The following is a 13,823-nucleotide window of genomic DNA, read 5'->3' on the forward strand; positions in this document are numbered from 1 at the left end:
CGGCGATTATGTTCAGAATAAATCTGACTTGACTGGAATGGATTTGACTAGGCTCTACTTCTCCTATTGTCCGGACTTCACTGACTGCTCCCGACGGTGGTTCCCATTTAAACGGCACGCTGTCCTTCATCGCTTCTAGACTTGTTCTGGAGCACCCATTGCGACTTCCGCTTAAGGGATTTGCTTTAGCGAACGACCGCCGTCACCGACGATGAGTCACCCATCATCGCTGCACATACTAGAAAACCCATAGGCGTCGTACCGGGGCGGCGTATGGGTTTATTTCGTAACAATATATTGTACAGGACAGACAGGACTTGCCTAACATCATATTATGTTAGTGGTAGAAAATATCAACAAAATGTCATTTATTCCCAGAAAATTATAATAATACATCATTTCAAAAAATTGTTAAATATAAAATAAATATTTAAAAAATGGTCCAAAATTATTTAGCAGAACTTGACAAAATTACATTTTACGAAGTTAATTTAAACCCTATAAGTTAAAATTAAGACATGTGTAGACTAATAAACTAAGGTACAGAAGCATCCTGTGTTTCAGGTGAGTTTTTCCTAACCAAGTTTAGTGATGACATCATCAACTTTTTAGTAATAGTACCACCATATAATTATAATAATTTGGATGGGTAGCTACACTGTAGGTACTCATAATAACAGCACTGTTTTTTTTTTTTTTCGAGAAAATGAGGTGAACCGTTTTTGATTTTTTCAATAGAAGAAATTGATTCATTCATTTTTTTTAGTCACCCTGTTTAAGAAATTTTAACAAATATGGTGCATTGATAAACTACACGTATTATTATTTATTAGACTCATAATATTTTCTACATTTTAGACATCTAAGATTTATTCAGTAAAATTTTGAGAAGACGTCATCTAGTTTTTAAGGAGTATAAACAGACACATTTTAATTAGTTAGCCATTAAATTGTCTGCAAGGTTTCAGAGTAGTCGGTTTTGCAGTTTCTAAGTTAAATTTTAAAATGTTATTATACAAGGTGATTCAGAAATGGCGCACCAACTCAACTCTAGAATGCCACATTATTAGTTCACAAGTTTAAGTTGCAAAAAAATCATTAAAATAATCCTTACGTCAATTTGACCTTCATTTACAAAAATAAATTACCGATTTAGGTATTACATAGATTAAAAAAGATGAAAAATTAGCTACTACAGTCAGATTCATTCTGAATAATTTAAAAATTGTTTTTAACATTATAAAATGAACAAAACTATGCATAAAAACATTATATTTCCAAAATTCTTTTGAATAATGAAAATCCGATAGATTTCATGTATGTACCCAACACGAAATTTGTTTCAGGAAATATCGATTTTGTAACTAGGCTCCGCCCCATTATTGCAAAATCCATATTTCCTTGCAAAAATCATTTTAACCATGTTTTCAGTTTCTTGTTATGTTTTGTATATCTTCATTTGGATCCAAGAATTTTTGAATTTTTTTTTGCTCCAATACTTAACAACGTGTCAATTTTGAATTACCCTGTACAATTTTAATTTTTTTCAGAAAAATCTAGATGTTTATAAGGTAAAAAATCAAGGCGGATTCAAAAACTACACTACTAAGAGTATGCTATTTTATAAAATTTAATTAGCATTTAATTAGCACAATTTCGAGGTGACGTCATAGAATTGTGCTTACGAAATGTTGGTGGGATGGTTAAATCAATTTTGCTTAGTGTTTTGTCAACTATACGATATTCCGAAAATGTATATAAAATCTAGGATCCACGAAACGTCGAGAAAACATGAAAGTAACAGTTCATCGTTGGATAGATTCTATTATACTACTTCTTTAACTCAAATTGAATTACCTACATTTTTAGTGAGGTTTTACCGGTATGTTACTTAAGTATGTAGTTACTTTTTGCTTTTTGGTTTTCTTAAAAATAGTCCATCTAATCTTTGATATTATTTCAAAAGCCACCCATTTAATTTCCAGAATTGAAATGAAAAAAAAAATTCCTTACAAGAATTTATTAAGTAAATCTCTACTGGAAAATACTGAAATAACTTCTGACCAAACTGTTTTAGTTAGTGATTGATACTTATTTCGTAGTTTGCAAGAAAAATATGATGTAATATTGAGTAGTATTTATTAAAACCTATGAAAATCTGAATGTTACCATTCACCTGTGCTGGTCATAAATGCTTCAACTTTCACAACGTTGTATTTCAACTGAATGTGATACAATCGCCAACCCATTGTTCTGTTTCATTTTTGCTTGTTTCTTGTCTCTAGAACTATTTACATGCAGAATAACGAACTAAAATCATAGATTAATTTTAAAGTAATATGTTTCAGAATCTGAACACTACAGTTTCAGACAGACTGATTTGAAATGCTGCTCATAACACTACTCTTCTCAAAAACTACTAATGGCAATCTGTTATCCGCCCACAGAAATTTTCTACGAATTGTCTTGAAACGTGCAGACAATTATTATTTATTTTCATTACGATCATTATCTGAGTTTAAAGAATCATCATCAACAGTAAAAACTATACTAAAAACCACGGTTAATTATAGCGTCAAAATGTGCCTTTCAGACACGTGTTTAAGAAAAGCTGCTTGCATGATAATCTCTATACTTACCTAGGTACTGTGTTTAAGTTTTAGGTTTAAAGGAATCGGTTCATATTTTTCTTTTTTTTAACATCTTGTGTGAACATTAGAAAAAAACATTACAAAAGTATATATGTTTTATTTATTAATAATTAAGGGAGTTATTTTTATTTTTAGTGTTTTCTTTGTTAAAGTATCCACTTTTTAGTTATTGCTGATTAAAACAAAATTTAAATAGCACATTTTTTGTAAATGTAGGCGGGTAAGCTTTTAATTTATGACCTGACCAGTTTAATTTTGCACACCGTATTGCATGAAATTTTTGGGAATGGCTAAAATGTGTGTGCAGGTGTCGGATTTCTGTGATAAGAATGATAAATACTTGTATTTTGCTACAAAATTTGACATAATACACGAGCCCATTATATATAAATGTAATTTATGAAATAAAAATTCTAAAAAGTAAATTATTTTAAAAGTCTATATCTTGCGTGTATTAAAATTTAGTACGATAGAAGCATTTTTCCATACCTATATACATATATAACAATCAAGTGATTTATAGTGCTACTGCCGAATGTCACTAGTGGTTTGTTATAATATTTTTAGTACCTATAGTAAAATTTTTACTATTATAAACCGCTGGAAATAAATGCAATAAAATTTAAGTATAAAAATCACTTTGTGTGAAATATGTAAGAAAACTCCTTCAAATAGTTGCCTAAAATAGCCATATCTAAGTTCTTTGACCAACGGTATTTCTTTACCCATGCTAGTGTTATTTCACGATTTTATGGTGATAAATGTTTTTTCCAACTTAGTTTTTACAGAAGTTTTTCTATACAGTGTACACGCACATTAGAATAAAATTACAATCTTATGACTATTCATTTCCTTACTTTCATAATTTAAATAATATATTACATAATATTTTATAGAGAATAATAACAAAATAAAATAAATGTACGTATAGCTAATTCATTGCCTATAAAATTATATCAGTTAAGATTTTATCGAGTTGCGTTCTATGATATTATAAATAATAAACACAAAAATAAATATAGTATACTATAGAAATTATCAAACAAATTTCTTAATTTTAGTCAAATATGTCGTGGTTGTAGGTAATATTTAATCTTGATCTAAAGTAGTGAACTTATTTCTATAAATCCCACTTAGCAAGGCAAGAAAATAAAGATTAAAGAAATTTATTAATATAATAGTGTTATATTATAATTTTCTATGTAATTATGTATTTTTTATTTCCAGAGCGATAGCCAAGAAAAATACTATAAATGAGTTATTTTGAGAAACTCTAATTTGATGTTGTCTTGGCGTTTGCACTACGAGTTCGTGGTGTAGGTGTGTTGTTTATTTTCATAATATTAGAGCAATAATCTTTGAACCTACCGAAAAATTACTTTCAAATTTTAGGTCCATTTTCTGCTGTTTAGGTACAATTTATTTTTGAGAAGAGAAAGGTTAGGTATATGGCGCTACAATTTGGTCTAAAAAAGGATTTTTTTAAAGAAGGCCTAAAATGAAAGTAATCCTCGTAGAGATTTTTGTATTAGTACGTAATTATGTCGTATATTTAACTATTTTTAAGTGCTAGCGTAAATATGAAATTTTGAGTGGGATTTTGCTGCAAACTTTAATAAAATTTTATAATTAACATCAGTAATTTTAATATTTACTATAATGGTGAAAATTGTACAGTGTACAACAGAGGAAGTCCCACTGAACTGTCGTTGTTTCAAAGTTTATATGTATGTAATGATTCGAACTACAAAATGGACCTGTATGTTCTATTTTTTTTTAAGAAAGAAATTAATTTGTATATTTTAATAGGTTTAAAGTTTTGATAAAAAAATTGGTACAAGGTTATTTAGACAGAACTTTCCTCGTCCCTGGATTCGGTCCAATATGTCCAGTTTTTTCGAAAAATTAAGATTTTTCGATTTTTTTTTATAATAAGCCCTATAAGTTAAAATAAAGATGTATGTGTAGTGTTAAAATGAAGTTAAATAAGCATGTTATGTCCATGTTTCAAGTAGGATTTTCTTGCAAAATTTTGTAATGACGTCATCAACATGTTAACAAGGACACGTATATCAATTTAAATAAATACAGTGTAATAATAATAAATGTACCATATTCCAAAATTTTCTGGAAAATGACGTGAGCCGTTCTTTATTTGATCAAAAAAATATAAGCAATTTTAAAAAATATGAATGCATTGAAAAACCACATTTTGTATTGGACTTATTTGCAAAATTTTAAAATGAATTAAGTTAATTTTTGTGGGGGTGATAAACAAATAAATTTTGATTAACGCTTTACCATGTCTACGATAACCTTAAAACGTTTTCAAGATTTCAGAGTATTCGGTTTCTAGGTTTCAAAGTTAAATTGTAAAATGTTGTTATACAATTTTGATTTTTCTTCCAAAAACTTGGATGTTTGGGATAAAAGATCAAGACGGATTCATAAACTACAAGTGGAAGGATATGTTATTTTATAAAATCGAAATAGAAGCTTAGATCATATAATAAATAGATACCACCATGCCGTGTTCTTTCCCTAGGACAGCCTGTGACGACATCGTCCTGTCACACATCTCTCTCGTGCATGGAGGGATTACAATGAAGCTATCCTTGCCTGATCACTATTTGAATTTTGCACGCCTAAATTTTAGGAAGTATGTCTGAACTAACTTCAGAAGAAAGATGTTGACAGCTTGATATTATAAATAATTCACAGTATATAACGAAAGGAATAGTAAATTATTGGGCAGCAATTGTGATACTTTATGACTACATCACTTAAAATAGGATCTTTGTTCTAAATTCTAAAATTGTTTTTTGTACAACAACTCGAAAGAGAGGTTAGAAGAAATATCTGTCAAAAGCGATTTGTGGTGCGGTACAAGGATGGAAGTGAAATAGACATATACAGATGAAATGCATATAACAAAGATGAAGATGTGGTGATCACGCAAGGATAGCATTATACTACTCCCCTTGACGTAGAAAACGACAACAGATAGCTTCATGTCTAGTCACAGCTTTCAGTTTGAGTATTGGTATCTATTTATTATATGATCTAAGAATAGAAGTAACATTTAAGTACTATGCAAAATTTTGAGATGATGAATTTACATTTTTGTGTAGACAATTAGACAAATTTTCGTTAGGATTCTACTATCTACAGCATATTCCTAAAATAGATAAGTAGGCACAAAATTTGACTCAAATTGGTTCAGTAGTTTCGGGAATTATCTCTCTAATAAATATTGATATAGACGACAGGTAGATAACTAAGGTATAGTGAACCAAGACCTATAAGGTTATATGGCCATCATAAAAGTAGTTGACGGCAAATAAATACCCCCTTTGTGTGGTTCGCACTAAGCTTACCGGTTGGCAATAAATCATCTTCTAAACATTTCTTGCTCATATTTAACAGGGCCGGCTTTCAAAGCGAGTGGTTATTTCGGAACCCTCAGCGGCTGCAGGTAGTAAAGAAATAGTGGAGTGGTGGATTTTCATTTTTAGTGAAAGCCGCCCCTGAACGAAACCACAAGAGCCGGTCGAGCTGCAGTGGACACGTTATTTACGACCCTAAAACCTTTTCTATTGTAAACAACTTAACTTCGACACAATGGGATGATTTTATGATGGCCATATAACCTTATAACTCTTGGTCTTGGTTCACTATAACTAAAACGTGATTTCCATTCACCCTTATTCCTATATATATAAAGGCAAGGTTGCGAATTTTGAAATTTCAGCATTTTTTAAAATATAACATTCAAAATTGTTAATTAAAAGGCGCTTGTGTCACGTTTATTTTCTTTTCCTTTTTAAAGATTCCGTCAAAATCTATAGGGGGTTTTACTTAAAAAAATATATGGCTTTAATGTACACTGTACCTATAGTTTTTAAAAGGAACAACTGTATATTAGAAAATTTGTGTTAGACTCCGTTTAAGCTCTAGTCCACAGAGAATGCATAATGTTTCACAACCAAACACTCTGTACCTAACTGTAGTAAAAGTTTCGTTCCGTGTAGTTACATTTTACAAAAAAATCATATTTTTGCATTTTTACGGATTTCAAAATAAAGAAACACTATTGTTTAGCTACTACAAAAGTACCTGTATATTATACAGCGTGAGTTACTAATCGCGCGATTCTTGATATCTGGTTAATTAATAGAGATAGAAAAAAGTTAAGGACTAAAGTTATACAGTTCTTTGAGTAGCATACACTAAAATTATTCTTAGCTATACAGAATGTTCTGTTTTTACGGGGTAACACACAACTTTTTTTTAATTGAATACCCTATGTATTTTTTTACATACTTTGAATGATCTCATTGAAGGCTTCATAACCATGGCTTATTTTCTTAGCAATACAAGGGTTCACAAAAAAGAGTGCGTCGACCCAGGGACACACGGATGGAGTTTTAACTCTACGTTGTTAATTTATATAAATTAAACACGTATACGCGGCGAAGGAATTAATTTTCTCTTAAAAAATAATAAAAGTAATTATTATAATAATATTGTAAAAAAATTAAAGTACAATGTGTAATTTACCAACTAAAGTAACAAGTAATTATTTACAAATGCTAGAGCAGTATTTATAACTTATTCGATTTAAAATACAAATTACTGTTCAATCATACCGATATCGCCCTCGGTATCTTTATCCCGATCTATAATTCAGTTATTAGTGGCCTATGGTGACTAAACTGAATGATATAAATATCAGTTCTTAAATGAGTAATAAAGTGAAAACGTCATCAATTATTGTACCTAATTTAGTCAAACGAACACATTTTATTAAATAGTTGTAACATGGATCATAGCGTCCTCTCGATCACGCCCACGCTATTCTCGCGCTCCCACTCCACACTAATCGCCTCACCGCAATACACCTGGGTGAAAGAATAATTTGTCAAGCAACTTCTCCATTCAGACTGAATTCTGTATCCTGAGAGTCGTTGTGGTCTAGATACTCTTTGAATTCTGGTGGTGTTCTCTTAGAGCACACTGGGGTCCGAAAAGTCGGAAATGACGGAATCAGCACCACTCTCTGAGGCGTTTCATATACATATTGTTTGATAGTTTATTTCTCTCTCTCTATCTATCTATATCTATAGCGCATATACATGCCGATGTTCAGACTCGGTTCAGACCGGTCTCGGTGACCTCGACACCGACACCGACACTCAGTTCGAGCTCGTAGCTCGAACTCGATTACCTATTCCGGTGCGCCTTGTATACGTGTTCTATAATAAGAAAAGAAAGGGGTTAAAACTCCAAAAATCATAATAGGGTTCATTTTACAATTTGTTTCACAATATTTTATGGAGAAATAAAGAGAAATACTTGTCTTGCGGTACCAATTAAATTAAATTTTATTATATAATGTTTATAAAAAATTCTAAAATTTTACAATTTTCAAGTATGGATATTGCATTTTTTTCACTTGTATTTTATTACTCCATCTTATTCTATTTTTTGTCCTCTTTCTTTCAATGTCAGGTCAGCGTGTTTCTTAAAAAAATGAAAAATTGCAGAACCTAAGACTCAATTTAATTTATTCCACAACAAAGCGCGTACCTACTTTGGTTTATCTCTCTAAAAAATACTTTAATAGAGATTTTAAAAATAACCCTACTTTGATTTTTGGAAACTTTGCATTGATAAAAAAATTCAAGAAAATTGGAATAACATGGCAACATCGCCTCAGAACTTCAAAATAGATTGCAGTTTCAAAGCACCAATGAAAATATGTTAAATATATAGTCTTCTCTTAAAAAAAAAAAAACAAAACAACAAAGTTGTGTATTATATCTCAAAAATATAAGTCTCTACAGTTGAAAATAATTTTAGTGTATGCAGTTCAAAGAACCATCCAACTTTGATCTCTGACTTGTTTTTACATTATATTAATTTTCAATATACAATTAATGAGATACCGAGTAACTCGCTCTTAGTGAGTGACCCACCATCTACTCATACTGATGTAGTTGTCTTCCTTTGTAAATCGATATATTTAAACTAGATTACAACACAATGAAAGTTTGTTGGTATCAGTGTGCAAAAATCTGTAAAAAATGTGTAAAACAGAGAAAGTAGGTACTACCCTGTATATTTTGCATTTATAAAGTGAAAATCATATGTTAAAAAAAATAAATACCTTGTGATGGTTTTAACAAAATAGTGCAAAAAGTGCTTGATTCTTGCACACGATGTAACAATTGCCCAACGAGACCGAATGTCGAGTTGGACAATATGTCAAGTGCAAGAACACTTTTGCATATGTTGCATACAACATTTTTTTTACAATCGTGGGTACAATGCACCAGTTTTATTGGAGACTTAAATAAAATTCTACAACAACTAAAAACTAAAAAACTCATGCTGTCTTATGACAACCAAACAATATTTCAAAAAAAAAAAAAAAACAATTTGCTAAATAAAATAAAACGGCATAAATAAGTAGCGAGGGAGGTGTTATTAGAATAAACCCTTAAACTACCGAGATTGCCAATGTGGCAATATTTAACTAATTTATTGCCCGAGAAATCCCGAAAACAATATGATGTGACATACAACCGGTTCAAAGAATGGTGTGCGGACAAAAAGGTTTCTAGCTTATTTTTCCGATCGGTCAACGAAGGTATAAAGCCTTCTACCGGACGAATCCGAGTTGCGCCAGCTACCTGAGTTTTCGTGCTCAAAAAGTCCGAATTGCCCACATTTTACTGTAGGTGAATGTTCCGAGTTGCGCCCGCTACCTGGAAATATTATCACAGCCCACTACCATCTATGTAGATTATGTACAAATAGGTGCACGAATTTACAAATCAGACTGAGGAAAATTTGATTTTATAAAACATAGCAGGTTGACACAATTTATCTATCAACTGAACTGAATATACATTTTATATGTTCATTTTAGGTAGATATAGAGTAATATTACTATAAGAATGGCACCTCAGTAAAACTATGCATTCGTCAATTTATTTTTAGAGTTCATTTCTGTGTTCATTTATATTTACGTAATTGAAATATCTTATACTGAGGTCACAAAACACTGGATTTTCCAATGGAGAGTAATTTTTACCTGCACTGTAGGGTCTTACAGCCTATAAGAACGCGGTAAGGGAGCATTCAGGTAGTGGGCGCAATTCGGACATTTTCCGAGCGGTAAAAGGGCGCAACTCCTATCTTTTTCAGGTCATGTGCGCAATTCGGATTCCCCGCTTCTACCCTCTGGTCCGAATATTCCATAATGTGCTTCCCTTTCGGTGAAAGAAAATATGGATATAAAAAAAAATTGCCGTTGATTAAATTGATATTAAAGTGCAAGAAAGTGCCACTTTTTGCACTCTATACCATTGGCATATGAGTCACTTTTTACACGATTGTAGAAAAAATATTTTAAATTACAAGTACATATTACATTTTTAGGAAAATAGTGCAAAAATAAAGAATTATTTGGAAAGGAATTAATACAATAATTTTATGCACTTGTTGACGCAGTATAATTTGAAAGCGATATGTATGACGAGTAGTAAGTTGTATAACGAAAATAAAAAAATGTCTTTATGATAGATTATTATTCTTGCATAAATCATTATGCTTCTAATGGCTGCTATCGGACGAGGGCGGAATTTTAATCTGTACGATCATTATCATGAGCAAACCATTTGCTACTTCTATGAGCATCGTTTTGACGTTTTGTTAGAACCCCTATTGCTTATACTTTTGTGACAATGGTAAACAGCTATAAAGACACACCTGTGTTCTGTACATTAATTTAAACTCAACTCTATACTAGTTTTAAAAAAATCATGTTAAATTTTTAGCAGTAAATGATGATTTGGTATTTTTAAGTAAGTATATTTTCAAATCAAGTGGTCTGGCTGTCAGGTGGCCACGTTTGTGAAAAACCACCAGCCCAGATAGAGTTTATAAGACCTTTATTAACGGGTGTTGTATTGTAAAGTTACAAGTGAAACTACCAAGCAGATATTTTGAAACCCCCCTCGTATATGAAGAGTTTTCCGTATGCCTAACAGATGGCGTATACGTAGTTATTTCAAATAAACAACATGGCGTGGTTTAGTCTGTTTTTCTGTCACTTCAAACTATTTTTAATAAGAAGAAAATTGCCGCAATTCTGAATGAAGTCGAGTACGTCACGAAAAACTTACTATCGGTTCAAGTGTATCGTAGTGTTTACGGGAAAATTACACGGATTACCATAAACGTTTCAACTGTTGTGTTTTATTTGTGGTGTTATTTAAAACATCAAGAAAAACGAAAAGTATCGGCGTAAAAACAGGTGAGTACTCGACTTTGTTTTAAAAATAACTACAACTATTTCTTTGTCCAAGTTTCAAGTTCGTAGCTAATATAATCCGGTTTATTTGTTGTTATTTATTAAATTTATTCTGCCTGTGTTGTAATGTTTTGTTATTTTTTTTATTGTGTGTTTGTTGTTGTTGCGGTTTGTTTTGTTTATTTTCTATTAAACAAACAATTATTGTTTGCTCAAGTGACATAACCTTTAAATAGTCAACCAGTTCTTTTGACAGGTGTACACGTGCGTTTCATGCGGACTACCGAGCAGGTCCAGCGCACCGTTTTTAAAATACTTGGCTAGATTTTACCGTAATATACGGCAAGTATTTCAGTACACCTGCTTAAGTAGTTGTTGTGTTATTATTTACGATGCTCATAAATATATCAATATTATATTACCCGATTGTTGGATAATAATTGTACACAATGTAATGTTTATTAGAGATTGCAAGTTGCAGTGGAAATCGGAAATTTCTGCTGCTGTTATAAATTCTTGTTGTTATACATAAAACCCACAGCAGTAATCACAGAAAATTTTCAAAAAATGTCGATTTTTTACGTCAAGAGCATTTACGGGTGTAGGTTTAGCAAGGTTTTAATTTAGGTTAGCAGTTGGGTGTCAGTTAATCTGTTCTCTAGTAAGTACTTTGAATGACATACCATAAGTATTAAATGCAGCACAATGGCTTGATTTAGTAGCCAATTACAAAGTAATCTTTATGAGAACTAAGTTTTTTCGAGTACCGAGAGATTCTTATCTGTTTATCGAGCGAGACACATTATTTGTAATCGAGTCATCCAGGGAAAGAATTTGGCATGTCGATGATTAAACCACATTGAAAAAAATGACAAATGTAAAAACAAAAATGGCGGACACGTTTTAACAAAATTTTTAAAAACATAAGTGTGAAGTTACAAAGAAAATTGTTTTAAATTAAAGTACAGTAAATGCGGAAAGTGTTGCCCATTTTGTCGTGAGCATAAATGAACTTTTCGTTTAAATCCATCGATTATATGCTACATGTCTGTATTTTTGTTTTTGTCGTTACTTTTTTCTGTTATTCTTAACCTTAAACCTTAATGATTCCTTCAAATTGTTGACAGATGTTCGATAGTGTTCTTTAAATATTTAGGCTACATAAAATTGTGAAGAAGTAAGATTACAAGATTTCAGGGGCCAGCTGTTGTTTCTATTTCGACTAATAATCCGATTGTCAAAAAATTCCGTGGATTTTCGGTGCTCCATATTCTCATATCTTGAGAATTAATGTAACCACTCAAATGAAACCAGGCTTCGTCTGTAAAAAAGGTTTTCTTCAATGTTGCTCGCTCCAAACATGGAACTCAACGGTTTTTAAAAAACTCAATCGAACTTGATCAAAGAATTAAATTTTTTACGGTTTTTGTAAAACAAATTAGTGTTGAAGGAATTTGGTGGCAGTGGTGTTCAAGAACCTTTAGTCGAGTGTCTTTGGTCTAATCTAGTGGTTAAACAACTAGTAACATCGAATACCGAAGAATAAAAAACGGTTGAAAGAGTTAAGTGTTATACGGTTAATAGCCGTACAAAAATTATAAAATTTTCTGTGGGCTTTGGCTTAATAGGTTTGAAACAGTGAAGATTTGTGATTGATTAAAATTATTTAGAATGAAAAAGCAAACAATATAAGGTTATGTAAACAATTCTCGCTTCTTCGAAGAATTATAAAATCTGATTTTGGGAAATTTAATTTTTTTAATGATATCCCCTATAACTGAAAAATATAGCTTAATACCGTTACAGTGTAAGAAAATAAAAGCTGTGTAAGATAATCGCGTTGCTTTTGTAAAATTTAAATAGTATTTAAATTAATTAATTAAAATAATAAATTAGTATTTTATTTGAGGTGACGTCACAACAGTGTTGGTGGTGATGATTAAATAAATATTGGTTAGTGTTTTATCATCTATTAAATTATTACAATCGGTCTAGTAGTTTTGGAAGATTGTCTGCTTAATAAAAATCGACAGACGACAGATAAACAAATGGACGGAAACGGGAGACCTATTTTCTGTAGTTTAGATTACATTAATTTATGTTCAAACTGGAAATGTTTATGTTAAATGCTAAGAGTAGTGTAGTAAGCGAATTCTCTCAAAAATCAGTTTTGGGTTCGTTTACCCCTTGCGGTTGGTCTAATTCCGAAAACGGCATAGGACAAACAGAGGATTATAAGAGTTAATATTATTTAGTGGTACTTAGTTGATAAGAAAAATTGGCACAGTTCTTTTCCTCTCGTACGTTAGAGTTCTATCAGTAAGGTTGGCAGCGCAGGAATGAACAAATTCGAAAACTGTTTTAATCTTCAGAATTTCTGATAGAAGTTATGAACTTCTATTCAGAAATGATTTAGTTAATATGTATAAAAACAAAAATCCTTTCACTTCTATATACATACCTAATTATTAATAAAATATGAATAAAGTATGAATTATTTCTCTTAGAACACGCAATAACTGGCATTAATCCTTAACAATATGTGCAAATGTTTCTGACCGCATTGTGCAACTCACCCTTGCCTCCCAGGTAGCTTACCCACAACTGTCTTGTGGATTAGGACCACCTGTAGATTTTTTTTATCGCGGTGCCCAACTGACCCAGGTCTTTTTGCAGATTAGACCCATTAGTGCGAGTACTTTAGCTTAGAGGTACGACTAAAATCAAAGGTTTCAAGACCCATATGAACTTGCGAGTTTTAATAACTTCAAATTAAAAAAAAATTTTCTTACGTAATCAAAAAAATTGGTCGAAGGTTATTTCTACAAAACTTCCCTCAGTTCTGAACTTAT

At 31.3% G+C, this 13,823-nt stretch overlaps 1 protein-coding gene across 1 annotated transcript in view; it reads left to right on the forward strand.

Annotated features, from left to right (window-relative positions):
• Positions 1-10,756: 10,756 nt before the first annotated feature.
• Positions 10,757-13,823, forward strand: part of LOC135134899 (probetacellulin-like) — a 194,352-nt gene continuing 191,285 nt past the window's right edge. The window contains exon 1 of the mRNA XM_064063780.1: positions 10,757-10,974. The gene's annotated coding sequence lies outside the window, so the exon portion shown is untranslated. The remainder of the gene's footprint in view (positions 10,975-13,823) is intronic.

The sequence above is a fragment of the Zophobas morio genome, unplaced genomic scaffold (genome assembly GCF_036711695.1).
Source record: "Zophobas morio isolate AGI-343-1 ecotype UQ-CSIRO unplaced genomic scaffold, CSIRO_AGI_Zmor_V1 ptg000024l, whole genome shotgun sequence".
NCBI lineage: Eukaryota > Metazoa > Arthropoda > Insecta > Coleoptera > Tenebrionidae > Zophobas > Zophobas morio.